Source organism: Tiliqua scincoides, chromosome 5 (genome assembly GCF_035046505.1).
Source record: "Tiliqua scincoides isolate rTilSci1 chromosome 5, rTilSci1.hap2, whole genome shotgun sequence".
Classification (NCBI taxonomy): Eukaryota; Metazoa; Chordata; class Lepidosauria; order Squamata; family Scincidae; genus Tiliqua; species Tiliqua scincoides.
This window is the reverse complement of record NC_089825.1, coordinates 53,224,595-53,252,277: the sequence shown is the minus strand read 5'-3', so window position 1 is coordinate 53,252,277 and position 27,683 is coordinate 53,224,595. Positions and strand designations below refer to the sequence as shown.

The following is a 27,683-nucleotide window of genomic DNA, read 5'->3' as shown; positions in this document are numbered from 1 at the left end:
AAAAAGCGACTTGCCTTTGGCTTGAAGGTGGGGTCAGTGAAGACAGCCAAGCCGAGGGGGTGTTACCCCCCTTGGCTTGCCTTTTTTTGGCTGCTTGGTGTCTTGGGCCATCAGGAAGTAATTAGCGGTGACAAGATGACGTCATCACATCACTGGCAATTACTTCCACACCAGGTAACATCCAGGTTTCTGATGCTGCTAGCTGAACGATATGGCATGGGGAAGCATAGTCACTTGTAGCTTTTTTAATTGACTTTTATTAAATACAAGGTAGCATAATTTCTGTTGTATATCTGTGTAGATACTGAACCCATAAGTCCTTTATTTGCAAGATCTGTGTTGGTGCTGCATGGTATTTCTGATGTGGCTACTGTCAGCTACACAGTCTTAAGGCTGCTACTACTAATTGCCTCACTTTCAAACTCATGAAAATTGATGTGGTATTCGTGCAAACAAGAGGTGTATTAGGCATCTACTATTTATCAGCAAATGAACAACCATTTCCATGGAAACAGCCATAGCAGACATCAGCAGAGCTCATAGAACTCCTATTTTTGGAGGCTGAGATTTGTAAGTGCTGATCTTCTACATAATATTTAAGAGAATTTCACCATAGTGTGTGAAATGTTGTAGAAGATTATAATTAAAAATTGTTAAAACTTTCAGTGTTTCTTCCACTTCACAATGTTCAGTTGAGGCAATCTAAATGAGTTCTCCCATCACCCATAGACAGCAACTTGCTTACTGTATTCATCCCTGTTTTCTAGACCTGGTGGGAAGGGGAGACATATGAAAGTCTGCTTGCACACACACCGAAGATACCCGCCTATAGGTCGACCCCACGGGTAAGTCAAGGGCAGGTTTTGAGCAAAAAAAATAATGGAATTTTCTATGACCCTCGGATAATTTGGGGGTTAAACTTAGGGAGCTGTCTGACTATAGTTTTGTCTGATTTTACCTGAGGCCAGATCCTGAAAAATAGCCTACCACTAATTGTTACCTAATAACTGTATCTAATTTATTTAAAACATAGTAAAAGATCATAAGATACATTTTTATTCTCTTTAAATTCTGGTCTTCGCCACCTTTTTGTAAACACTATTGGAGTAAGTGCACTGTAAACAACATACCAGTAAAAATAGTGGTTCCCAACCTGGGATTCATGTACTCCAGTGACACTCTACAGGACCTTTAAGGGTAATTGAAAAATAATGGAATAATGGCAGAAAAAGGCAGGTCGTGCTCCAGAAAGCCTTGCAAGGACCAGCAAGCCAGGAAGGGAGGTAGCTAGTTGCCTGTGAAATCCCCACCAATAGCTAGTTTTTGGTCATCAATTCATGTGTGAACCAGTGATTGGAAACCAGCACAGTAGAAAAGCTGAAACATAATATGGAAAGTGATCATTCACCCAGAATTTCTCAGCACACTTCTGGTACAAAACAGTGCAAAGGCAAACTCTTCTGTTCTTCAAACAGATAAAAAGAGAAAACACTGTGAAATACATGAAGTCTGGGCTTTCATGTAGAGGAGATGAGGGCTTGCATTATTACAAACATTTTGCTAATAGGAAGGGTACAATTTATGGAAATGGGCTGCCAAGGGATATGCAAGTGAAAAAGGTTGGGGAACTACTGCTGGAGAACCATGAATCAAATCCACCTTTAAGATGTCAGGTGTGTTAAGCCAGAAGCTCTACATGTCACATACAACCCATAACACATAACTGAGAGTGCAATTCAGTTCACAGCAGAGAGATGCAGCTGCATATATTTGCAAACCTTTTTACTCAGAAGTAGACCCTCTGCTTTCCATGGGTGTTATTCTTAAGTAATGGTGCACTGAATTGTAGCCTGAATTGAATTTCTGATGGAAAGGAGGATCCCATCCTGGTGTTGAAAAAAAGACTTCTGCCAAATGCATGCATTTGCAAAAAGGAACCAGGTTGCAGCAGCAAAAGGGAATGGAGAAGAATAAAAGGTTAACCTCGGCTGGAATGTCCCAGGGAAGTTACTATAGAACAGCCATTTTCAATCTTTTTCAGCTCACAGCACACTGTCAAGGCACACTCCCAGTTTTTTACTTACATTTAATTACTATATTACAATTAATTTTTAATTAATATAATTAATACAATGAAATCGGTACATGACAAAGGGCACAATCCTAACCAGGTGTACTCAGAAGTAAGTCCTATTTTGTTCAATGGGGCTTACTCTCAGGAAAGTGTGGTTAGGATTGCAGCCAAAGACTAGGGGAGGATGTGCCTGTGGGACTTACTTCTGAGTAGTTATGCCTAGGATTGGGATTTGGTTGCACTCTTTTTCTCAAATACAGGAGCAGGCATTTGGCATTTCTCTCTCCTCCTCTCCCCCACCCCACCCCCTCCCTCAGGCACATTCCCCCATCTCATAATTACATTTAGCACCTCTCCTACTGTCCCTCTCCTCACTGATCCACACCTTCCAAAGGTCTAGAATCATTTGCCTCAGATTCTGCCCCCCATTGCCTGCTCCTGTATTTGATTGATGGTGGATTGTCTTCTTAATGACTCTTATCTTACATCAAAGGTCAGCAAGGCTGTTTTTCAATCACTGGAGCAAAGAAACTTTGTTTTTTAAATTGATTTGCTGTAGTGCATTTTTTTGCCATCCAGGTGAGTGCTTGGAATGGAACCCACACGAATAATTAGTCTCAACCTGTACATATATGTGGTTTTGTGTCTGGTTATCTGGCATCTGCAGATTTAACTCACTGTGAATGCCAGTGGATACCGGGATCACCATTTAATGCCATCAGAAAAGAAAAGAAAAACGCAAAAATATTATCATATTTCTACCCCACCTCTCCACCTTAAGAGGACTCAAGGCAGCTGACTCAAGAGGACACAAGAAACAACATTTCTTACCTTCATGTAGTCAAAGCATGTGAATGCTGGTTCTGAAATTGAATCCCCTGTGGATACTGAGGACATACTGTAATACTGTATAGTGATAAGAGATTTATTCTTATATACTGTGTAGTAGTCCATGCATCTTTTGTCTGATAGGCATATTATATCTATTTTGTACCTTGAAATTACACATATATAAGTACTTCCTTTGAGTGAATTCTGCTTATGTTAGGCTTGAAAAGGAGCTCCAGACCGAAGAAGTAAACTGAAAAGAAAAGGTTTGAGATGGAAAGCATTACTGTAGAAACTTGCCTATAAGGCAAGAAATTTCTGCCAATAAATCAAGCTTAGATCATCTCCTTGCTTTATCTGCGAGGTCACTCAGGGATCAGTGCTTTTCAGGCAAGGGGCAGCACTGGAGAAGCAAGTGGATATGCAGAGATAATTGCAGAAATAATTGGAGGACTTTTAGTCTCCACAGCAACCCCTCCAGGGAAAGCTGCAGAGAGTTTACCTTTTATTCTCCTCCTGAGAAAAAAAAGTAAGCCAGGGTTCAAGGCTTCCATTTAAATCAAGCAAGCCTCTTTCTCTTTAGCAGACCCTTCTGCACCATTGTTCCATTTTTCGGATGTTTGGCAGAGGTCTGGTTTTTTAAACACCAGGATGTAATCCTCATTTCCATCTGAAACAAAGCCCAAGGCTACAACTCAGTGCACAATTACTTAAGAATAACACCCATGGAAAGCAATAGGGTCTGCTTCTGAATAAATAGGGTTGCAACAATGTGTAACTGCACTTGCTCATGTTCATTCCTTGTTGCTTGTCTCTCCACTGTGGATTGAATTGCACAATCCCAGTTATGTGTTAGGATGTTCATTCCTTGTTGCTTGTCTCTCCACTGTGGATTGAATTGCACAATCCCAGTTATGTGTTAGGTTGTATGTTATACGAAGGTCACCCAGAAAGTAATGCACCACATTTTTTTTCTCAGCCTACAGTAATGGTACGAATGCGAAACTTTAGATATACATTATTTGAATTTTCAGGAGTGCGCACACAAATTTTTGGTTTCTTCAGACAGATAGCGTAGCTGCAGCAGTGTTTCGAAATGGCGTCTGTAAGTGATGTACGTTACAAGCAGCATGTCGTCATTGAATTTCTCACTGCGGAGAAAGAAACTGTTGGGAACATTCACAAATGTTTGTGTACAGTTTATGGAGAATCTGCAGTCAACAGAAGTACGGTTAGTTGCTGGGCACAGAGGGTGAGGCCATTAGAAGGCGGTTGGGCAGAGCTCCAAGATTTGCAGCGTTCGGAGCGGCCATCCACGGCTGTCACACCTGACAAGACACAGCTTGCTGGTGTGCTCATTCGCGAGGACCGACGCATAACGACTAGGCAGTTGGTGCTGAAGCTGTCAATCAGCAAAGGAAGTGTGGATGCAATCATCCGTGCTCTTGATTACTCAAAAGTGTGTGCACGATGGGTTCCGCGCTGTCTTACGGTGGACCACAAATCTCTCAGAAAAAACATTTCTTCTGAGTTGCTGAAACGTTTTGAAGATGAGGGGGAAGCGTTCTTGTCCAGGATTGTGACAGGTGATGAAACCTGGGTTCACCATTTTGAGCCTGAAACAAAACGACAGTCGATGGAATGGCGTCATCCTCAATCTCCACAGAAGAAAAAATTCAAAGCAACTGCTTCCGCCAGTAAGGTCATGATCACTGTGTTTTGGGACTGTGAGGGCATCATACTCATTGATGTGATGCCAAGAGGCGGCACCATTAATTCTGAAGCTTATGTGAAGACATTAACCAAACTCAAGAAGCGCTTCCAGCGACTTTGGCGCCATAACAACCCAGGTGAATGTTTGATTCAACATGATAACGCTCGGCCTCACACAAGTTTGAGGACTTTGGAACACATCACTAAACAGGGTTGGACTGTGTTACCCCATCCACCCTTACAGCCCTGACCTAGCTCCCTCAGACTTCCACTTGTTTGGGCCATTAAAGGATGCCATTCGCGGAAGACATTTTGAGGATGACGAAGAGGTGAATCGCACAGTGCAGAATTGGCTTCGTGACCAGAACAAGGAGTGGTACCGACAGGGCATACATGCCCTTGTGTCTCGCTGGAGGAAGGCCATAGAACTGGACGGAGATTACGTGGAAAAATAGGGAGTGTAGAAGAAACATCATTCTTTCTTGTGTGTAAGTTTCATTGTGTTCAATAAATAATTGTTGAAGAAAAAAAATGTGGTGCATTACTTTCTGGGCGACCCTCGTATGTAGAGCCTTTGTCTTAGCACACCAGGCACCTGAAAGAATGATTTGATTAACGGTTCTACTGGTATGTTGTTAACAGTGCACTTACTCTGCTTGTGTTTATAAAAAGCGTTGTGAAGACCAGAATTTTAAAAAGTTAATAAATAAAAATCTTTTACTGTATTTTTAATAAATTAGAGACCGTACAGTTCTTAGGTAACAATTACTGGTAGGTTATTTTTCAGGATCTGGCTTTGGGTAAAATCAGACAAAACTATAGTCAGACACCCCCCTAAGTCTAACCCCCTCCGCTGATTTATCCGAGAGTCATAGAAAATTCCATGATTTTCTGGTTCAAAATCTGCCCTTGATTTATCTGTGAGGTCGACTTAAATTCAAGTATCTGCAGTAATTCAGAAGGAAAAAGTCTGAAAACACAGACTGTCAACACTGTGATACCTACCTTTGTTTTCAGAAGCTAAAGAGTGACTTCAGTAGCCATAGGAACCAGAGACTGTCATTGGTTTAATGTAACTGGACTGATATGGGCTGAATTACCTGTTGCATTAGAACTGAGGTAGATGGAATGAGTGGAGGAATTGTCCTGATTCTCTCAAAAAGCAAATGAAGTGTGTGTACTTCCTCTCTTTTCCCATTTCTTTGGGAAGGTAACAGCATCTTCTTTGCCCACCCACTCTTCCTACCCACCCATTCCACCAGGTGTGGGGAAGAAAGACAGAAAATACTAGGGCATTAGTAATTGACAAGAGAAGCAGGGTGAGAGAAACTCTTTGTCTCTCTGCCTTTGAGGTTTTTAGTGCTGGTAGATGTAGGGGGGGGGGAAGAATGAAGTCTTTCTAATCACCGCCATCTTCACATCCTTGCTAACAATTTAAGCAATCTACCTCCATGTTTAATAACTAAGAAGATTTCTGGTACCTTCGATTTTTTTAGCATCTTGGATGTGAACGAACAGGTTGTATCTGAAAACTTTTTAAAAACGCTATCAGTAAAACGTACTTGGTCTCCACTTATTTGTTACAGATAGAACGTTTTAAAAGTAGCTCATGATATAAATGAGCTGGTTCTGATTTATTTTTATTGCCGCTTCTCTCCCTGTTTTATTTGGTGCTGTAAACTGCACAATATAAATACTCTTAATAAATACCTTGATAATACGGAATTTCATACTTCTAAATTTTCCTGAAATTTGGTTTTACACATTTCTGTGGCTGTATAGCCTTACTTTTCTTTGTATATTTAAAAAGAAATCGGGGGCGGGGGAGGTTGCCTGAGAAATGAAACTGTTGTTGAAAAGAGGAACACTGCTGACTTGCCTCACATATGTGGCTGGTTCAGTTTTATGTCATTGTCTCTAGCAGAAGTGATCTTTGTTCAATGGCACAATTTTCTGTGAACAGAAAAGCCTTAGATAGACTGCTTTTGACGTGATTTGTTTACAGCAGCTAGTGATGGTTGTGCACAATGGGAGATTGAAAAGACAGCCAAAAAAAAGGCCAAATGGGAATATGGCACATCTTCTGTTTGTAGATATGTAAATAAGATCATCCTTGGGTCATGTGATCAGTCCTGATTATAGGTGAACCTTTAGGGAATAGAAGCAGAAATTGATTACTGTACACATGCTTTGTGTTTTGATGACTGCATTAAATATCCCTAAGGAAATATTGTTCACTGGCTGTGAGCAATATCTATAAAGAAAGTCAAAGCCAATAAAAAACCAGGGGAAAGGAAAATCTCACTGTAATGATGAGCGTAATCATGGATTTGAACAGGAATGAAGCTGGCCACTCTTGATGGAAAGAGTTTCCTGTAAGAAGGAGGACTTGTATTTTGAAGTGGTACAGCAGCTGTTGCTTATTGCAGTATAGAACTGCAGATCTGACTGGGTCACACAGTGCTCTTTCTTCACGCTGCACTGGATTGATTGTGGCGCAGACATATAGTCACACAGAAATTGTTGTGGTCTCATTTGAAAAATCTAATAGCATTTCAACTGCGTAATGGCTGTCGGAGATGGTGAGTGCAATTTTTGTTTTTCTTACTCAGACTTGGCTTTTGCACACTTTAATATTGAAACAATCTTGCCATGTTAAACACGTCAAACACATGTTTGTGTTCATGCCTGATCTTTTTTTAATTAGTGTTTTGGAATTTAAATTGAGGTTAGACTAAGATAAAAAAGTATAAAACTAGAATAGAGCATCAGCGTGTCCTAGGCTGCTTGTGGTTTTGCATGGTGATGAGTAGGATATGTCGTCTCATCTGTATACAAACAGTGAGGTGCTGTCTACCGTTTTCCATTCAAAAAGCAGTATTTGAAGTAATCACAGGATTTTTTTAAAGCCAGGTTTGCATTAAGTTCCTTTAAGTCCCTTGAAATGAGAGATTGATATCCTTCTTCGGTGGTCAGTAGTGGTTATTGTGCTGTGTTGATGACAGTCAGTACAGAAGGTTTGTAACCACAAAGATCAAGACATTATTATTCTTTAAGTGCAGTGGCAATGTAAGTAAGCAAACCAGCGTTCCTATGCTTCTCTTCTTTGGGCATTTGATATCTGATGCATACAAATGCTGTTGGTAAAAGTAGCAGAATTGTTGAACCTTTGAAGAATGTAATGAACTACCTCAATACATTATTAATACATGGGTATTAAGTTTATTTTTGAGTTTATATTTAGTGACCTAGCTAATTTATTCAAGTTATGACTGTTGGTCAGATGGAGTAAACATATTGTGAGAACTAAAATGACAGAGGTCATTTCTTATATCTATTACCTGTGCTTATACAGGTATGAAATGGGACATTTTTATGAGGTGGATTCCCAAGACATTTGATATGTTCTAGTCCACTGGATGTTAAACAATAATTTCGGTTGAGTATTCTATGTTCTTAAGACTATTGAATAATCTCCATAGCTTTGTCAGGTTTCTAAAAATTGTATGGTTGGCTTGAGAAAATATAAATACTTGGTGACTAGAAGCTTATAAATATTTACTTCATAAATGCAAGTCTGTCTATATAATTAAAACTGTTTATGGATAAACTTTCTCAATTTTATTTCTAGCAAAGCATCTTTGGATTTTCTCTACAACTGGCTACTCTACAACTTCTATCTTTCTAGTATGATTTGGTTATGGTTATGAACTTGTAGCTGTTCAAGTTATTGTTACTATGTTAACAGTAACTTATCACATTGCCTTAAATACTCTTGCACCTATTATTGCATGTAGAAAAGGTCTTTGCTATTGATGATTGACTATTTCTGTATATAATTTATTTCCTTATGATGTCTATCTTAATGCAAGATTTGGAATTTCATCAGGTTCTGAACAATTTCACTAAGTATTACGTGGAATAACTTTTAACTGAACTTATTTTCTCAAACATGACATTTTGTATGAAAATCTTGAATCAAACATTTAACTTTTGCTTCAGGAGCAGATTCTGTAGCATGTTTGAATCCTTGTCTGTCATTGGTAGGGCTTTTGCAGTTTGTAATGGTGATTTTTGTCTACTGTTTGGATGTTAGTGAAAGTACTAAAACATAATGGCATTCTAAAAGTCAGCTGACACTGATGCAGACAAGCTTTGAGGAAAATGTCAGATACAATAAGAAGTGTGTAGAATGATTATGTAGCGGATTTTTTTTTTTTGCTTAAAACTACTGTGCAACACTTCTAGGAGGAATTCAACCTCTTTGACTGCATTGAGCAAAGCTGTATTTTAAACATGAGTTTGGATCCAAAGAAGCACAGGGAGAGTTACTGGTATTTATGAGGGTTAACCTGGTTTGACAGTTGCCCAGGCATTGGCTGTGGCAAAGAGAGTCTTTGCCCAGCTTTGGCTGGTGCACCAGCTGCGGCTGTACCTGCCTCAGTCGGATCTGGCCACTGTGGTCCATAACATGGTGACATTGATTAGACTGTTGTAACCTGCTCTATGTGGGGCTGGTCTTGAAGATGGTCAGCAAGTTGCAACTAGTATAGAACGTGGCAGCTGGAGGTTGGTGTTGTGACTCTGTTGAACCACTGCTTTGGCGGCTGCACTGGCTACTGGTACATTTCCAGGCCCAATTCAGGGTGCTGGTTTTGATGTTTAAAGCCGTTTACCAGTGTATTTGAGAGGCTGCCTTCTTCCATACAGCCTGGTCTGTTTCTTTCAATCATCTGTGAGGGCCTTTTTGGTCATGCTGCCATTAAGAGAAGCCAGGAGGATTCCAGTCAAAAATAGGGCCTTCTCAGTGGTGGTGCCTTTACCGTGGAATTCCCTCCCTCATTATTAGCCTTCTCGTGAAGCCTGAAGACGTTTTCATTTCAAAAAGTCTTTGGTGTATCCTGTAGGATTTTAGAGTATGATGGCTGCAGACTAGCTCTTTAGTTTTTTAGTTTTTTGTTTGATTTATGGGTTTTTTTTATACTGCTGCTTGCCATTAGCTGACTTTTAATGTGAATTTTTTGGCTTCTGTATTTTATGGCTTCTGTATTTTAATTGGTTGTGAGCTACCGTGGGTATCCTTTGGGGAGAAAGGCAGGGTAAAACAATTAAATAAGTAAATAAATATTTGTCTGCTGCTTTTCACCAAAAAGTTATGCTCATACAAGGGTACTTTCCTGCTTTCTCCATCCTGCTGCAAGCATTGTCTCTCAGTCTCAAGTTAGTCATGTTTGTTGAGGATCCTCCAGAACAGTCAGAATATAGTTCAGGTAATTGGCAGTTGAAGGTTAAAATCAGGACATCTCTTAATCCCCTTGTGCGAGCAGAAATTCATGGGATCCCAATTCATTGTTCTCTTTTTAAAAATTTGACATTTGGAAAGCATCTCGCTTTAAATTTAAACAAACTTACTTAATTTTAACCTGTAATTTGCTAAACCTTAAGGACAACTCTTTATCGGTAGCGGTTAACATATACTTGGATAGTGTGTTAAATATTTTTTTATTCAGTGGTAACTGCAAACATATTTTAAGAATACATCATTTTGACCTTGCCATAAGCATACTAAGGGCCCAGTCCAGAGCCCAGTGCGCCGGTTTACTGCCAGTGTGTGCTTTCGCAAACATGCAGTAAGCCACATTTGCAAGCCTTACCGTGGGCCCAATGTGAGCCTGTGCTGGGCTAGCTCTGGCACTGAGCCTGCATTCTGCTGCTCAGTGCTCGCCTGGTCCACCAGGTGGTGGAGAGGTGAGGGGGGAGGTGGGTGAGGGAGGAAGGCATGGTGGGGAGGGGGCGGGACCTGCAAAGTTCAGCTCCACTGGATCCTGAGCCCCCTGTTGGGCTGCAAGGCTAACATGGGACTCCTTCATTCTGTGGCAGCTCAAGAGCTGCCACAGAATCAAGTTTCCCCATTGCAGGGCTGCTTCCCTTACCTGGGGGGAAGGGAACAGATGTCCCCTTCCTGCAACAAGCTGCTGCAGGCTGCCTGGCACACACTGGTTGCCACAGTAGCCATTTTGGCACCGCAGCAGCCTAGCGCACTGGGCAACTCAGGATTGGGCTGTCCAAGTTCAAAATTGCGCAAAAATTGTATACTTTTGTATACAAATATATATAGTTTGTATATTTCACATTTCCGTAACTTTTTATGTGTAGCTAAAATTTGATCTTAATCGTTCATTATAGTAAACATTATGGGATATGGATGCACAGTTTTCAGGTTTAGTAGAAATATATGCTATGTATAACTTCAAATCAAGTTTTATGGATGCTGAATAAAGCTATCCAAGAACAGATCTTGTGAGCTGCTCCTTGAAGAGGATAATGTTATATCCCTTGTTAACCAGATTAGAGCTTTCAGGCTGTAGTCAACATAATTGCAGTGTACTACTGTCATGTAGGGCACAAGATCATACGGTTTTGTTTAATTCAGAGATTTATCAGTGTGTTGCTATTTTGTTGAGAGATAATTAATGTAATTCTTTTTTAGTTTCACCAGCAATGCCCTTCAATTTAAAAGGAAATTGGTATCTGTTTTAAAAGTAGGATCAATCTAGATTTGTTGAGAAAGCTTAGACAAGTCATGTTAATTCCTGACAATGAGGAAAATTTTGTAATCACTAGAAAACAGATCTGTCATTTGCGTCTCATGCAAAGGAGCAGAAGGGCAAGGGGCATTAAACAGAAATCTTCCTACATTTATGACTTTTATAAATAGGAAATTAGTGAATATGAATTTTGTTAAAGTAAATGTTTACGTTTAGGAAGCAATTCCTTTAATTTGTGTAACTACAATTTATGCACTTCTGGAAGTATAATCCAGGAACAGGAAAAGTTGTTTGCCCTTGGAATCTCTTGCACTTAGCTTTTTTCTAAGTCTTTAATCTGGTTTAGTTCTTGCTAAACTGTATAGAATCCAGATTTCAATGATCTTCAGGGTTGAGGTGATCTAAAATGCTGTCGCTTGAGATAGCGTTATGGTGTATTGATATTGGCAGAACAGCAACATTTATTGGCTGTGTCTTTGTATTTGGGATATCTAAGGAATCGCAAAAAACCTAGGCGATGTTACTAAAACAAGGAATGCTAGGTTCTAAAACATGTTAGCTGCTTATAAGAATTGTCTGCTAGCCTTGTATGTATTTAAGACAGTGATAAATAGAAGTACATCTGGAAAATTTACATAACATGCCTTCCACATGTTAATGTGTCTTCCACACGTTGATTAATTTGGATGACTAGCAAACCATTGTTTGGAAAGTGTGAAAATGATCCACATGCTCTCTTTCTGTTATGCTATTCATAGTGTGCAGCCAGTGCCAGAATCCAAATGGTACCCTGTTGCCAAAATCTATGAGTTAGTGTTTGCCTTCCTAAGCAAAATACATTGGAAGCTCTTTTTATGTATAAAATGTAACTATAATTAAGATACCTGAGATTGTATCCGTGTGCTTGTTTTTGAGAGTAAAGTCTGAATGTACAGTCAGTTCTTTTACATGCGAAATCGCTATCTGCAAATTTGCTTATCCATAAGAGACAGAGTTGCTACCTTCTCTCATTATCTGCACCTCTATTTTTTTTCTTTAATTGTGTTCTTGTTTTTATTAAAAACAAATACAAAAAAATTAAAAAGTAAAGACATTGCAGGTTGTGTGGCAAGTGCGGAGATTTCAAACTAAATTACTTTGTTCTACTACAAAATCATACAAAAATTTATCAAATCTTAAACAGTCTACACTTATTAAAGAATGCATTTTCCACACAAAAAGAAAAATGAGAAAAACGTAAATGTTAAGTCCCCTATCTACTCATCAGATCCATAGGTAATTTGACCCATTTTCCCCTCAAGGCACAGGAAGTCCATGTATGGTTTCCAGTTGTCCATAAAAGTTTTTACTGACTTGTCTTTAAGAAGAATTGTAAGTTTATCCATTGTCCATCAAAACCTCCTCCCTAACATTGGTCCTGTTGCACATCTTCTGATCTTCCCTCTTGTCCTCCTGTTCTTCTTTAAATTTCTGCCTAAAATCTCTTGCCTTTTGAACTGTATCTAGCCAGTACGTTCTTTGTTGACTATAAACCTGGTCAACTTCTGAGTCAATGATTTGTTCATCTGGTTGCAAATACTGAGCTAGAACCTGTACAATTTATTGTCTCAAATCTTCTCTAGCTTCTCTGAAATTCTCTGGTACAGCTCTGAATCTCAATATTTTTTCTTTATTTGCTTGTTCCATCAGAGATATCATATCCAATGTTTTCTCTTGTTCTGAACTCAGGACTTCCATTCTAGAATCAATGACATTGGCTCTGTTCTGCATCTCCTGTGTCTCTTGTTTGATATGTTTGTCAGATTCTTCTAGCTGAGCCATATCTTGTCTCAGTTCCAATTTCAGATCTTTAAGCTCTTGTTCAACGAAGTTATTTTTGATTCAATTTTAACCTGAAACTGCTTAAAGAGGTGTTCCAAAAATTCCGCACTAAGTTGTCTTCAGAGTCTGCATTAGTAATCTTGCCTGTTTTGGTTATTATTTTGCTTGCTTCATAGTATTGGCTCTTAGGAGTGTTGTCATATTGATACTCTCCCAGTTATAAGAGCTTGCATTGAAATGTGAGTGGAATTCTGTATATCTCTCAAAAGAAAAAAATTCCAAATACAGTTCCACTTTTCACCAGCAGATACCAATTTCATTCCAATTTGAACAGTTTGAAAACTCTGTGGATTTAAAATGAAGTTCTTCCGTTCTAAAGTTTATTTGCTCGGATTTCGTAAGCCATGATGTATCACATAGAAGTAAAATATAAACATCCCAGATATTGTAATCATTAAAGTCAATAAAAAGTCATTAATCAGTAGAAAAACATCCTAATAAAGCACCGGGAGAACTTTCGGCCATTAGAAACTTTTGAAACACATCACTTCGTTACTACGCTTGCTGTGCACACTCCCTATATTCCATTCCTTCCGACCCATAAGACTTTCCTCTAGTTCTCATTAAAATTCTTTCAAATGCTTTTAATTGGCAGTCTTATCTTTAAAGTCCAAACAACTTCTGTAAATCTTGCAATACTTCTCTGCAACTTGCCAAAAGCGAAAGTAATAAATTTCGAGGGAATGGGCTTGTGAGCTTTGTCTCACCACTGAAGACCCAAGCTGGATGTATCTTCTCTCTTCTGTCACTCAAACTAAAGAGGGGTCTCCCCAGCGTTCGTCAGAAATACCCCCCCCCCCGAAAGGAGCAGCCTCAGAAGAGTTGTAGGTAATCTCTTGTTATCCCTTTAATCCAGGGAAGTCCTCAGCAGCCGGGTTTAAGTCTCCTGGTGCTTTCCCAAACTGGAAAGTTCAGCCTGCCATGTTGACTCCCCATCTGCACGTCTATTTTTGATTGAGACTTTTATTAGCATAAAACAATTTCCAGGAAGTAGAGGTAGTGGATGCCAATAAAAGACAATGCACACAATAGAAGAATGCACACAATAAAAGACAAGCATGACCAAGATTTTAAAACAAAAGGGAACAAAAGACATCAAACAAGGCAAAGTAAAACAGCCAGGCACAAAAACCACTCACTTTTCAAGATCAACATGCAGGGGACTAAAATTAGAAAAATTTATGCCTGGTCAACACAGAATACAAATCTCACTGCAAGCGAACAGGACTCATTTCTCCCATCCAGCAAATAATGAACCGTGTCAGTATCAGTTCTATGAGAATTTTGCAGAAATGGGGATAAAAATTGGTGATGTAGATCAGTATAGTGAGGGCAGTAAAGCAGCAAATGAGTCAAGGTTTCAGTTGTGGTTAAATCCCAAGAACAAGTCTGAGGGCTCTCAATGACCTATTGAATTTGGCGCTCAAAACGTTTGTAGGCATGACATTAAATCTGACCAACATAAAGGATCTGCGAACCTGACAAAAGGAAAGGTAGTTTGAACCAGAATCAGAGGGCCAGGAAAGCCCACGATGTGAAGGGAAACATGATTTAAGGGCTGCTGTTTGTAGATTCTGTTTTTCAATATCAAATAGACGGGTCCGAATGAGTTTAAAGTCAGCAGGCAAAGGTAATCTGCCAACTATGTCAAGCAATCGGCCAAACTTCTGTAATTTTTTGTAGAAGCTTCTACCGGTCATTTTAAATTGGTCTGCATAGGTTCTAGGTTCCAGGCACCATTCTGAAGGTCCCTGCAGACTCTGGAAGGTCTCAACAGCATTCAGAGATATTTTGGCACTTCCTGTTGCACTCTTCTGGCTTCCTGAGGGTCTCTGCTGGATTCTTTTTGTTGCATACCTTCCCTATCTAGGGTACCCCTTGTACCTAACCCATAGATCTGCATATTTGCTATCCACTAAGGTTTCCAGGAACCTAACCCTGGTGTATAATGAGAACTGACTGTTTCTATAATTAAAACATTTATATTTCACATTCCTACTTGACAATGAACCCCCAAGGTAGCTGACAATAAGAAGAAACAGTTGTGTATAAAACTTTTTAAAATTATAAGTTCAAGACAGTGGAGGTGGAGAAGACTTTGGATAATGATGGTGTGATATGCTGCTCTTGCTATTCCAACCTTGTTTTTCAAAGGTTTAGGGCAGTGATCCCCTTGTGCTTTGCGATGCACTCACTGGGGCATCATAGCCTGCTCACCGGCTGCAAGACCTCACAGTACACCTGCAAATCGATAAAGCAGGCAGAGGTCCTGGGTGCAATTTTCATTCACTTTGAAGGGTCCTTGTACCTACGTTGAGCCTCTTACTTGCATTTGTAGGCCTCACACGCTTCTGAATTCAGAAGTAAATGGCAATGATGTCATTACTAGTCACTTCCAGGAGCCAAACACTGCTTCTGCAACACAACAGGACGTTGCAAGTCAGAAAAATTTGGAAAGCACTGGTTTGGGGAGCATAACCATCACCAAAGGTGGTAAGTCTGCTGCTGTTAGTTCTGGTGAGTGGTCTGACTGATGAAGGCGCTGGGGGAAACAATGTAAAGTGCCCACTCCTCCATTTCTTAGATATCGCTGCCATGATTATTCAGTTTCACTTTGTGTGGTGGTGCGTCTATATGACATAGTCACTGCTTGCAAAAGTTTATGAGATGATGTAACATGATGTAATTTGATCCAGTACTAATTTGGCTTCTGATTCCTAGTCTTGAAGTGCCAGAACTAGATATCAGATTAATGCACTCAAGAATTTTCAGGGAGATGTGAAATTACTGATCTAACAAAAATAATTTGTCCTTCCTGTCAGCTTCTGTGTCAGAGGACTGGAAAGTAGCCAATGCAACACTGATTTTTTTAAAGGAAATTCTGGGGAGTTTGAGAAATTGCCAGCCAGTCAGCTTAATGTCTATTCTAGGTAAACTGGTAGAAAGCTGAACTGAAATAATGTTAAGCAGTTGAAGAACAAGTTGTGTTGTAGGAAAATCAGCATAGTTTCTGCACATGAAAATACTGCCTCATTAACTTTCTAGAAATTTTTGACCATGTCAGCAGGCATTTGAATAGAGGAGGCTCAGTTGACATTATGTACCTGGACTTTCAAAGAGATTTTGACAAAGACCTTCATGAAAGGCTCCTGAACAAACTTAGCAGTCATGGAATTTAGACCTGTGGTTTGATAACGGATTAAACAGGAGGCAGAGGGTAGGAAAAGGAGGCAGAGGCAGTTTTCATGGTGGAGGGAAGTAGGTTCCATCAAGGGTCTGTACTGGGACTGGTACTTTTTAACTTGCTTGTAAATTATCTGGAGTTGGGGGTAAAAAAGCAGGGTGGCCAAGCTTGCAGGTGACACCAAACTATTCAATGTGGTAAAAACCAGAACAGATTGTGAAGTGCTCCAAAAGGACCTCTCCAGACTAGATGAATGGACAATGAAATGAAAAATATTATTCATTGTAAATAAGTGTGAAATGTTGCATGTTGGGGTAAAAAATCCCAATTTCATGTTGGTGGGGTCTAAGTTGCTGATGATGAACCCAAAAAGAGATATTGATATTGTGGATAGATGATGAAAATGTCATACCAATGTGCTGCAACTGTGAAGAAGGCTGATGATGATGTTTGTCCATCATTTTCGAAGAAGACCTGACTTCTAATGGGTTGTGGACTGCCAATACGAGCACAGAATGTTCTGCCACATGTTGGGCAGACATGTGTAGGCACCACTGTTGCAGCATTTGCAGCTCTGGCTCTACGGAGTGCTCACTTCTCTTGTGCTATGGTTGTCCTTCTGGCTTCAGATGTCTGACAGCCTTGGTGGATCAGAGTACGCCATGCCGATCGGTCTTGTGCCAGGATTTCCCAGTTGGTGGTGTCAATATCCAGGGACTTGAGAGAGGCTTTCAGTGTGTCTTTATATCGCTTCTTTTGTTCCCCATGCGATCGCTTTCCTTGAGACAGCTCACCATATAAGAGCTGTTTAAGGATGTGGTGGTCTGGCATCCTTAGCCTGCCCAGCGTGTCTGCTCTTTTATCAGCAGGGTGTGAACTGACAGCAGTCCTGCCCTGGAGAGGACTTCTGTATCTGGCACCCTGTCCTGCCACCGATCCTCAGAAGTCTGCGGAGGCATGTTGTGTGGAAGTGGTTCAGTTGCCTAGCATGCTTCCTGTATACAGTCCAAGTCTCACTGGTGTACATCATAGAGTAGTAGTAGTAAAGGCAAGTTCCTTATTAAAAGTTTTTAGGAAAGGAATATGAGAATAAAACTGGTAACATTATAATGCCCTATAATATAGGACCTATATAAATTTGTGGTTTAGCCTTATTTGGAATACTGTATACAATTCTAATCACTGCACCTCAAGGAAACTCATGTAGAACTGAGACATGTGAAACAGGGCAACCAAAATGATCTCGGAATCTTTTCGTTATGAGGAAAGGAGGCAACATTTTGGACTCCTGTGCTTGGAATAAAAGGTGATGGAGGGGATGCACTTGATTAAATGCACTATATTATTCATAGGGTGTGGAGAAAGTGGATAGATAAGTTTTTCTCTACTCACGATAATAGAATCATTGGCAACCGATGAAATGGATTGGTGAGAAGACTGAGGATAGGTAAAAAAAGACACTTAACGCAATGCATAATCATTCTTCATTGTCACAGTATGTGTTCATGACTGGTAGCTTGGATGGCTTTAAAAAGGGTATTGGACAAATTAATGGATGACAGGTGTATCAATGGCTGTATGCTGCGTCCAGGTTCAGCAGGAGCAGGTGCTTAATACCACTTGCAGGGATCAATGGCAGGAAAGTATGACTTTTTGTCTGGCATTTGGTCTTCCCAGGAGCAGCTGGTCAGCCGCTGTGGGATGCAGAATGCTAAACTAGATAGACCTTTGAACAGGTAGGGCCATCCTTATGGCTTCTTGGAGCCATGAAGAGAAGCACTGCTATTAAAGTCTGGGAATAAACTTCAAAGTTTTATTGCATGTCTCTATTTGTAGAAATTATCCGTACCTGTGGTTGAGAGAGTGAAATATTCTCAGTTGGCTATAAGATTCATTCCATCACATGAAAAACCTGTGGTGTTCCTTAATTCTTATAAGAAGCTAATTGTGGATTCAAATTTAGCAATATATTTGGTACCTAATCTTTTCAAGGCTTGGAAATTCACTATAAATAACAGGACATAGGAGGTAGTATAATATCCATGCTTCATAAGTACCACTTTGGGTCTTACTTGAGCAACACAAATAATTTTAATACTTTATTAGCATCATGGTAAATGCTTGAACCAGAATCTTGTGGTTCAGACAATTTCAACCACGCTAGCAAAACTACCCCTTTTTGTTGTTTTTGTACAGTTAAATTCTTTGAACTGTGTAGCAGCTGCTTCAAACAACTATTACCAGACCAGCTACTATTATAAAAGAATTGCATCCTAGCAAATTTAAAGTGTTGTGGATGTAGTATCAGCTTATTTGTCCTCTTTAAAACATAAATGGGCAAAGTGCACCATTTCAGTTTGGATTGGGTTTTTTCTTTAGTTTTTACACACGTTTCTTGAGAAATTTGAACTTTTTTGAGATGTCACTGAGCACTCAAACACCCCAGCTGAACTGGAGTCCATGCTGACTCTTCTGCAAGGCTCCTGTCCCTTTCTCCAAATTTGACTTCCTGTAAGTGGAAGCTGTGTGTGTGAAGAAAAGATCTGTCCATGCCTCAGGTCTTCATTAGGAAATAAAGCCCAAGGAGCAGCTGTCCATATGATCCTCCTGTTTGAAATGAAAATGTTTTGAGAAAGGGATGGGACAGCTTGTAATGAGCTGAATATCTTTTCAAATCTAGCTGAAACACAGAGATTTAATTTGGATCATAGAAAGCTCATTTCAGAAACTCAGTGACATCACTGCTTTAAATTGGTGTTACTTGGGGTCTCAGTCTTTCTGCAAGGGCAGAAAGACTTTCTTGACCTGTCAAGCCTTTACTCTGAAAAAACTCAAGATTATGGTAGCTGCTGCCTTTCTGGAGAAGCTTAGCTTAGCAGCATCTGACCTGCCTCTCACTTCATGCACCAATATATGTAAGCATACTCCCTCTCCTTTAAAAATTACAACCCAAGCATTAAAAAAAACATGCTGCCTTCATCCTTTCAAAATGAAGATGATTGTCTTCATGCCCATTAACTCCATTGCCTAATGAATCAGACTGCATCCTCCCAGATTTCTCCCAGTTCAGGCATGTTCAGGAAGCAGAGGAGAAGCAAAAAGGAGGCAGCACAAGAGCTGAATGCAACTTAACAAAATGCAACAATCTAACAAAAAGGAAAATAGTAGTAGTAAATATCCAAATACTTCTGAGCCATACTTGTGCTAGGCAGTCTTGGATTTGGGTAGCAAGTACAGGTTGAGTGTCATTCGCGAGGGTTCTGTTCCAAGAACTCACATGGATGGCAAAAAGCACATTATAGCAAATCAGTTTAAAAAACAAAGTTTCTTTGCTCTGGTGATTGAAATACAGCCTTGATGACTTTTGTAATGCACACAGAGGCCATCAGTCTCTCTCCAGGAGCTTAGGCTTCACTAGGAGGCAGCAATCCCTCCCTTCACCAGGAGTCCCAGTGTTACAGACACCCACTTTCCCCAAACACATGTCCAGTTTAAACTGACTCCATCTTGGTTTCAGAGTCAAGCAAGCCTCCCTGAAGTAAAAGGGATAAGATTTTGCTGGCTCCCAAGGAAAGGCCCCCTCTATGGTTGATAAAATCTGGGTGCTTGAGGTCTGACAAAGGATAGCTGGCAAGAACAAGTCCTGCCTGAATGTTAAATTGAATTACAATGGCCCAATTGGGTAGTTCCTTTTCAGCAAACTCCTTTGTCCCGCAGATATTCATTTGTTTCTTTTGTGAAAAGTCCTATAACTTCCCTGCTCTGGAAGCAGATTAGAACTAACTAGGACAAGAACAAGACAGAAGGAAGGACAAGACACAAGGATAGACAGAACAAGAGAAGACACAAGAAGGAACAAGACACAAGGACAGAGACAAACAAGAGCAGTTTGTTCAACTTGGGAATTTTGCAGCCCTGCCTTGCTGTTCAAGAAGGACTTCACACTCAAGCAAACCAGCAGAATAGGATAGGTCAGGGGTGCTCAATAGTTGGATCGCGATCTACCGGTAGATCGTGAGGCATAATGAGTAGATCTCGGAGCCCTGTCTCTCCAAACGGTTAATATGTCAGTTTCGTCTAGTGACTAGACCTGGGGTCAGCAACCTGTGTTTTTAGAGCCGCATGCGGCTCTTTGAGCGGTCTGCTGCGGCTCCCAAGTGGGGGCTGGAAGTGGGGCGCCTTCCCCGCGGCCGCCGCCCAGCCAGCCCAGTCCCAAGGGCGCCTCTTTCTGGCGCCATGTGCTGCGGGTGCTGGCTGCTGGTGAGTGCCGCCTTGCCCACAGCAGCTCCTTCGGCAGACAGGGGCAGCGGCGCTCTCCCGCACCTGCTTTCCGCGCCCCACTGCGAGCAGGCGCCGTGGGACAGGGCCGCTGATGGCGGGCAAGGGGGCGCTTTGCAGGGACCCCTGTGGCAGGGAGAGCTGGCAGCGCTGGCACGGCCGCACATGGGCTCAGCGGGGAAGGGCATCAAAGGAAGGGGCAGCGGCGCTCTCCCGCACCTGCTCTCTGTGCCCCACTGTGAGCAGGCGCGGGGGGGGGCAGCCGGGCACCTCTTCCCTGCACCCTTCCTTCCTTCTCCCTGCAGCGGGCAGGGGGCTGAACCGCGGGACAGAGCCACTGGTGACAGGCGCGGGGGGCACTTTGCAGGGACCCCTGTGGCCGGGCAGGGAGAGCTGGTGGAGCATGGGCTCAGTGGAGAAGGGCGGGTGAAAGTGAGTAAAAGTGGCAAAGGGGGTGACAGAGCGCTTCTCTGTCACCCCCTTTGCTAAACTACTATGTAAAATACAAAGGCATTTCCGAGGCAGATAAGCTGCGCTCCGAAGCCTCCTCCAACCCCTCCCCGCAACTTGGAGTGCTCAGCCCGAGGTGCACGTGCGCCTCCCCTGCGCCCAGGCTGGGCTCTTCTCACCCTGGCGCCATCCCTGTCCCCCCCCCCCGCACAGAGCAGGCAGGGGGATCCTTCGACTCCATCCCTATGAGTGTGGCAGGCTTCATGACGCCCTTTGCCTTAATGTTCCCCCCCCCCCACTGCAGAAGAGATGGGGTGACCGACCCTGGAGCTCCCTGGAGTGCGCCTGCAGGGAGTGCACACTTTCCTGGGAGTAAACCCCATTGAACTGAATGGGACTTACTTCTGAGTAGGCATGCTTAGGATTGGGAGCCGACTCCGTAATCAGCCCCTCTGGCCTTTGTGCGATTTCTCTCCTGCTCAGTGTACCTGAGCATGGAAGTCAGTCCCTCTGAAACCGACAGGGCAGACTTCCCAAAAGAAGTCTGAGGGTGGAGGATGCGATCCTAATAGTACACACGCTGACTAAGGAGGAAGCCCCATGGAAATCAGAGAGGCGCTTACTTCTGAGTAAGCCTGCATAAGTCTTCCCATTGCTTCGATTCAGCGCAAAGCAGCATCTGTCAGGTTTTTCCCCCCTCCCCTGACTCCACTTTGGAGTCAAACAAAATCCCATTGATTTTAACACACTATAGTTTTTTTATACATAGCATAAAGGTAAAAAAAATTATATATGCAGTGTTATCTTCATTTTAGATGTCAAGAGGGTTTTGTGGCTTCCGAGCTTTTCTTTTCTCCGGAAAACGGGTCCAAATGGCTCTTTGAATGTTTAAGGTTGCCGACCCCTGGACTAGACGAAACTAACATATTTAGCTGACACTAAACTGACACTGAAACTGACACTTTAGCTGCTCTTCAAGCATGCAGCAACAAAACTGATGAAACTGACTAGACTCCAGCAGGGGCTCCATACATTAAAGGGGGTGTCTGTCAGACGCCCCCTGATAGATCTCCGGGCCTTGCTGGGTTTCAAAGTAGCTCTCGAGCCAAAAAAGTGTGAGCACCCCTGGGATAGGTAATTCCCCTCCCTTTTGATCTCTCTCTCTTTCTCTCTCTTCCCCCAAAAGATTATTTCTTTAATAAACTCATTTTCTTCTTTGAAAAGCTCTGTTTTCTGGTTACTGTTAGCCTAACTTTGAGGCTGGTTGCATTGCTCATCCATGTCACCGATCCCAAACCTTGTCACACTGCTAGATCTGACCTCTTGCTTGCTAATGTCCCCAATTTTAGTTATGTGCGCACGACATGTGTAGGTCACATGCGTACATGTGAAGGAGCAGTGTTGGCAACACCAGCAAGAGAAAGAATGGCGAAGGTGATAATCGCTGCCATTTAACCTTCTTTCATGTGCTCAGGGGGAAGGGAGGAATAAAACCTGCAGAGAATGATTGATGGATTGTCAGCCAGCTAACCACTCTGGCATTATTAAATGACTGTTTTCCTTTAATTTAAAGGGCCCTTCTCATCAGTTTTGAGAAAGAAAAATCTGTGGATACTTAGATTATACCTGTAATCACTTGTATGACTGTCTCTCTGCAACAGTAAAAAGCAGTTTTTTAAACTGTGATTTTAAAGGGGTGCATTTTTCCCTTCTCCAGGGATCAGCACATTCCTTCTCATTTTCAGTGGCCATTCGTCTTGAGTCAAATCAGTGTATAACAAGGCTGGACCTGTATACCAATTTTTGCATCATTTTAAGTCACTCAATACAAGGCAGTTTCCTATGAGAACCCAGTTATTTGAGTCCAGTGTATCTTCCGTCTCTGGTATCGAAACTGCTAGAGGGTTTCAATATCGTGAATTAGAGGGAGTTACCATGTTCAGACAAAATGATCTCCCAGTTCAGACATTCACATCTATGCAGAAGGAGAAAATCAACAAACTGGAAGCATACTTCAGTCTCACTGTGCACGAAAAAAGTGGGGGGGTGTGCAATTAAGTGGTTCAAATACCTACTAACTACTCACATGCAAAAATAAAAATGGTAGATAAGAAAGGATATGTGTTTCACTGAATAAAGACATGCCTCCTGTCCATGTTGGGGAAAAGTGCTAAGCTTGGATTCCTCACTTGGTAAAGACAATTAACTCCTTTTCCCTTATGAAAACATAGGGCAGCTTACCATTTTTCAATCATCTGTGGTAGAGGACATCCTTATTGCTCGTCCTTGGATTAACCCCCCATGCTTTATCCTTTGGGAGAGGTGTAGTGAATACAGAGGTATGGGAGTGTTCAGCCTACTTCGAAGTTGGAAAAAATGTACAGAATCCAGAGCATTTGGACAAATTTAGATTGTAAAAAGTGATTACTCATTCATTCCACCTTTATTGACATAAACAATCCATCAAGAAAAAAAAATTAAAACATTCAAGGTAGCCATCAATAAATGATCAGGCAAAGAAATACAGAGGAATTTACGCCTTGACAGTGCCTTAAATATTTTGCAACATTTGATGAGCAGCACTCATTTCTCCCGTCCAGGAATGGATATAGAAATCGATGTCGTAAATCAATATAGTGGGTACAGTACAAAAGTACATGGATCAAGGACTCTTTTGAGGTCAGGTCGCAAGAACATGACTGGGGACTCTCCAATGGTCTATTAAATCTTGCCCTTAGTACATTTGTAGGTAAGATATTAAACCTACCCAGCGTAAAGGCTCTACGAATCTGAGGTGAACACATGAACGATATATAGCTTGAACCCAAATCAGGGAACCAATATATACAAGACTTAGGGCTGCATCTTGCAAATCCTTTTTCCCTATATTGAATAGTCTGGTCCGAATAAGATTGTAAGCCGCAGACATGGGTAATCCTCCTATCAGATCAGGTGATAAACCTAGGAGCTGGAGTCTTTTATGAAATAAAGTTAGACCAGGGGAAGAAGAAACATCAGCAAGAATATCGGAGAGCATGATGTTCTGATTTGCCTCAAAACCGACCCTTAGCCAAAATTTCAAGAATCTCAGCCAGGCCAGTGTTTCAATTTTATGCAGACCAGCTTTGAGGCACAATGCTGCGTAAGGGATGCAGTAAGGTATCACAAAGATTTTATAGAGGAATCTGGATTGAACGTGTTCTAATAGAGTGGAAATGGCTGAAATCCAGATAGGGGTACCAAACAGCAATCGTACCAGAACCTTGGGCTTAAAGATCTGTACCGCTGCTGGGATATAAGAATTGCTGCAGGTGTAAAAAAACCGCAGAGTAACTTGAACTAATAAATTGCTTGAGTTAATAGCAGCCTGGCAATGAGGTGACCAAGTATGCCTATGATGAAACAGAATTCCCAGGTACTTGAAAACTTTAACCTGTTCGATTACCTTCCCACCAAAGGACTAAGAGGTAGGTTTCCATTGGGAACCGAAAACCACTATTTTAGACTTCTCAAAGTTTAATTGCAATTTATTGGAAGTTAGGTATTTAATACATGAGTTGACTAAATGCTTCAAGCCAGTTTTCGTACGGGACAGTAGCAGCATATCATCTGCATACAACAGAAGATGGGACAGTAAATTACCTAATTTAGGACGATGGGAGTCAACTAAGGACAAATGAGGAGCCAGATTATTAATGAATATGTTTAACAGCATAGGGGCTAAGCCACATCCTTGTTTGACTCCTAAATTAGTAGGAATTGGGGCCAAAAGTTTCCCACATGTTGTTAATTTAACACAGCAGCTAGTCTTCGAGTAAAGCTTCCTGATTAAGAGGAGTCTCTTGTCCAGACCTAAATTGTCCAGTTTTAGCCAAAGTAGCTCCCTATCATCCATGTCAAATGTACCTTTTAAATCCAGGAAGGCAGCATAGAGATGGAAATTTTTAGATTTGGCATACTTAGTGACTAAATGGGATAGGGCTAAAGAGTTATCCAAAACAGGTTTACCAGGTAAGAAACTTTTCTTTCAGCCACTTGGTGAGCCTGACCAAAAGGTATTTTGTGTAAATCTTGCCCAGAGAAGATAGCAAAGAGATGGGGTGATAGCTCTCTGGGTGCTTTCTATCTATCACCTTTTTTTATAAATGGGCATAATGATAGATGGGTCCACAAGTTGGGCATAATACCAGTATTATTTACAACTGTGAACAGGTCTGCCAATAGTGGTGCCCACCAATCTGGGTCAACCTTGAATATATCAAGGGGAAGGATGTCTGGGCCCGCAGCCTTTCCAAAAGTGATTACCTTGTTGGACTCTGTTGCTTCTAAGTTTTTCATAATGGCTGCTCTCAAATTAAAAAAATGAAATCTACTTTTGTGTCTATTTCAGTTCAAGATACTCTTATCTGTTCTTCTTGTTGCTCTTTGTGAAATAAAAGTTAATGTGATAGAAAGAGGGCTTGTAATAGCTTGCTTGCTTTATGGGTAATATACCCCTGCATAATTTAACACAGTCAAACTATTTGGTGTGAACACAGCTTTGAAGAACATCCTAATATTAAAGCTTTTATAGAGGAGTGACTGAGTCTATTGAAAAATGAGTTATTCAGCACCTAGAATTAAAGATATTTATTTGTGGGTGTGAAAGTGCCTGCACTTTGAGTCTGTTTCTTAGATTGTTCAAACATATAGTAGCACTTTAAAACTCCTTCCTCTTAAAGAAATAAAAATTTGTGTTGCAGAAAAGAGTTATTCAGTGGTCTGTTTTAGGACTCACCATACCTGTAAGCTAGGGCTGGCCTTAGGAGGTGTGGGGCCCAATTCCACATGGACCTTGTCTTATCCCCAACTTATCCACAACAAGTGGTGGCAAGAAGTTCAAACCAGGCTCCCACTGTTTCCGGAGTGGCCCAATTTCATGCCAATTGGAAGCAGCGGTGGGTGGGAGCTGCTTCTGGAATGGCCCAATTTTGTGCTGGTTGTAAGCAGAAGTGGTCAGGAGGGCCCGCGAAAGCTCTGCTCATCACTCTGGCCTCTGAGGTTTATCTGCCTGCTGGCTTCCACCTGTGGGCAGCCTGCTCCCCACCATGTGTGGGGCCCAATTGGGTGAAATTGCCTAAATCATGTTGAAGTCAGCCCAGCTGTAAACTTTGAGGTTCCTGGGGGGTTAGAGACTCCCCAAGACTGAGGGACTTTGGAAGTGATAGATATGGGACTATGATATATCATGAAAGGATTTGACTTGCAAGCAAACAAATGGCTTTTCACAGCTGCTGATAGTTTCCCTCTGAGCTGAAGTGGGGTGTGTGTGTGTGCTTGTTACAAAGCCTTTTGCTTTCTGCAGAAAGGACCTCCCTCTATTTTGAAACTTGAGAACCATCAAAGTTTTTTGTAGTGCATCCTAACTTGGTGAATTTCACAATCCGTCACAAAATTCACCATATTATCTACCATATGTACGTGCTCTGCTGCCTCCAAAGATCTCTGGACAGTATCACATAACATTGTTCAGGAGAGTTTCATAACAATCAAGAGTAACTACATATTTCTTGCAATCTGTCATGCTGGTCAATTACTAGCTCTTTTGAAAGAAAGCTTTTAAGAGTTTTAGTTATATATGTAAAGGTATCAATTACTTGTATACCTAATGCTGCAAAACAAAGGTCATTGAGAGGCTTGCTTACTCTTCTGAAAGAAGCACACCGTCATGACTTGCTTCAGGACAAGTCCAGATCATTCTAAAGTCAAATACTCAAAGCATTCAACTGACTGAAAATTCTAAATTTCTATTTTGCTTGATCGCCCTCTTAAGCAGCTAATTGGAAAAGAGTGTTTTAATTAGTTTTGATTTAAATGATCTTTCTTTGTTCTGTGTATAGCATACAAGTACAAACTGTTAGTAAATTCATTTTTCATATTTTGTAATCTAACTATAATTTGTAGGAAATTCATATTTATCATGCCACTTTTATCCTTAACACTCATAAGAAAGACATTTTGGTGCTAATGAGAGTGTTTGTCATCTCTGGTTCACACATTTTAATGCTTGTTTATTTTTACTATATTTAGCATCTCCTTTGAAGGAGCTTTCTAATTAATGTACAAGATAAGTCATTCTGTCCCTATACTTTTGTAATTTTTCAATTTTATTTCAGTTTCCATCATTGCCTTCAAAATAGCTAGTCACAAATGGGTGTATTAATTGGTTTTGAGTTTAAATTGTATTTAGTTTTGATTCTGTGAATGATTTATAAGACTCAAGCACAAAAGTATTAATTCTTAATGCATCTTATCTGTATTTTTTAAAACATTCCAATAAAGTAAGGCCAGCTTATGAAAATTTTATTTATTGCAGTATTTATATACCACCTTTTTCTAAATCTCATAGACTCGAGTCACATAGAATCAAGGCGGTTTATGTAGACAGGCTGACCATAAAGCCTATTTTTAAAATGGTTTTTTTTTCAAGTGTTCTATGATAGAAACTCATAGAATCTTCAGTTTCTCCAGAGGCTTACCTTCATGGTGCAGTTGTCATCCTGGCGATTGGTTGATTGCTAAAATTGGTTTTAAATATCCAGTGGTGTCCTCATTCCATGTATGGAAAGTACAGGTTTAGGTCTCCTAATATTTAACCTATAAAATATATTTTTTGCTGCAAATGGTGGAGCTTTTCTTTGTCCATCTGTTTCAAATTGAGAGTGACTTTTTTTGTAAGAAACATCAT

General features: G+C 41.0%; 1 protein-coding gene across 2 annotated transcripts in view; it reads left to right on the top strand.

The window, feature by feature from the left end:
- Nucleotides 1–27,683, top strand: part of CLASP2 (cytoplasmic linker associated protein 2) — a 161,307-nt gene that overhangs the window by 37,989 nt on the left and 95,635 nt on the right. The window lies entirely within an intron of this gene.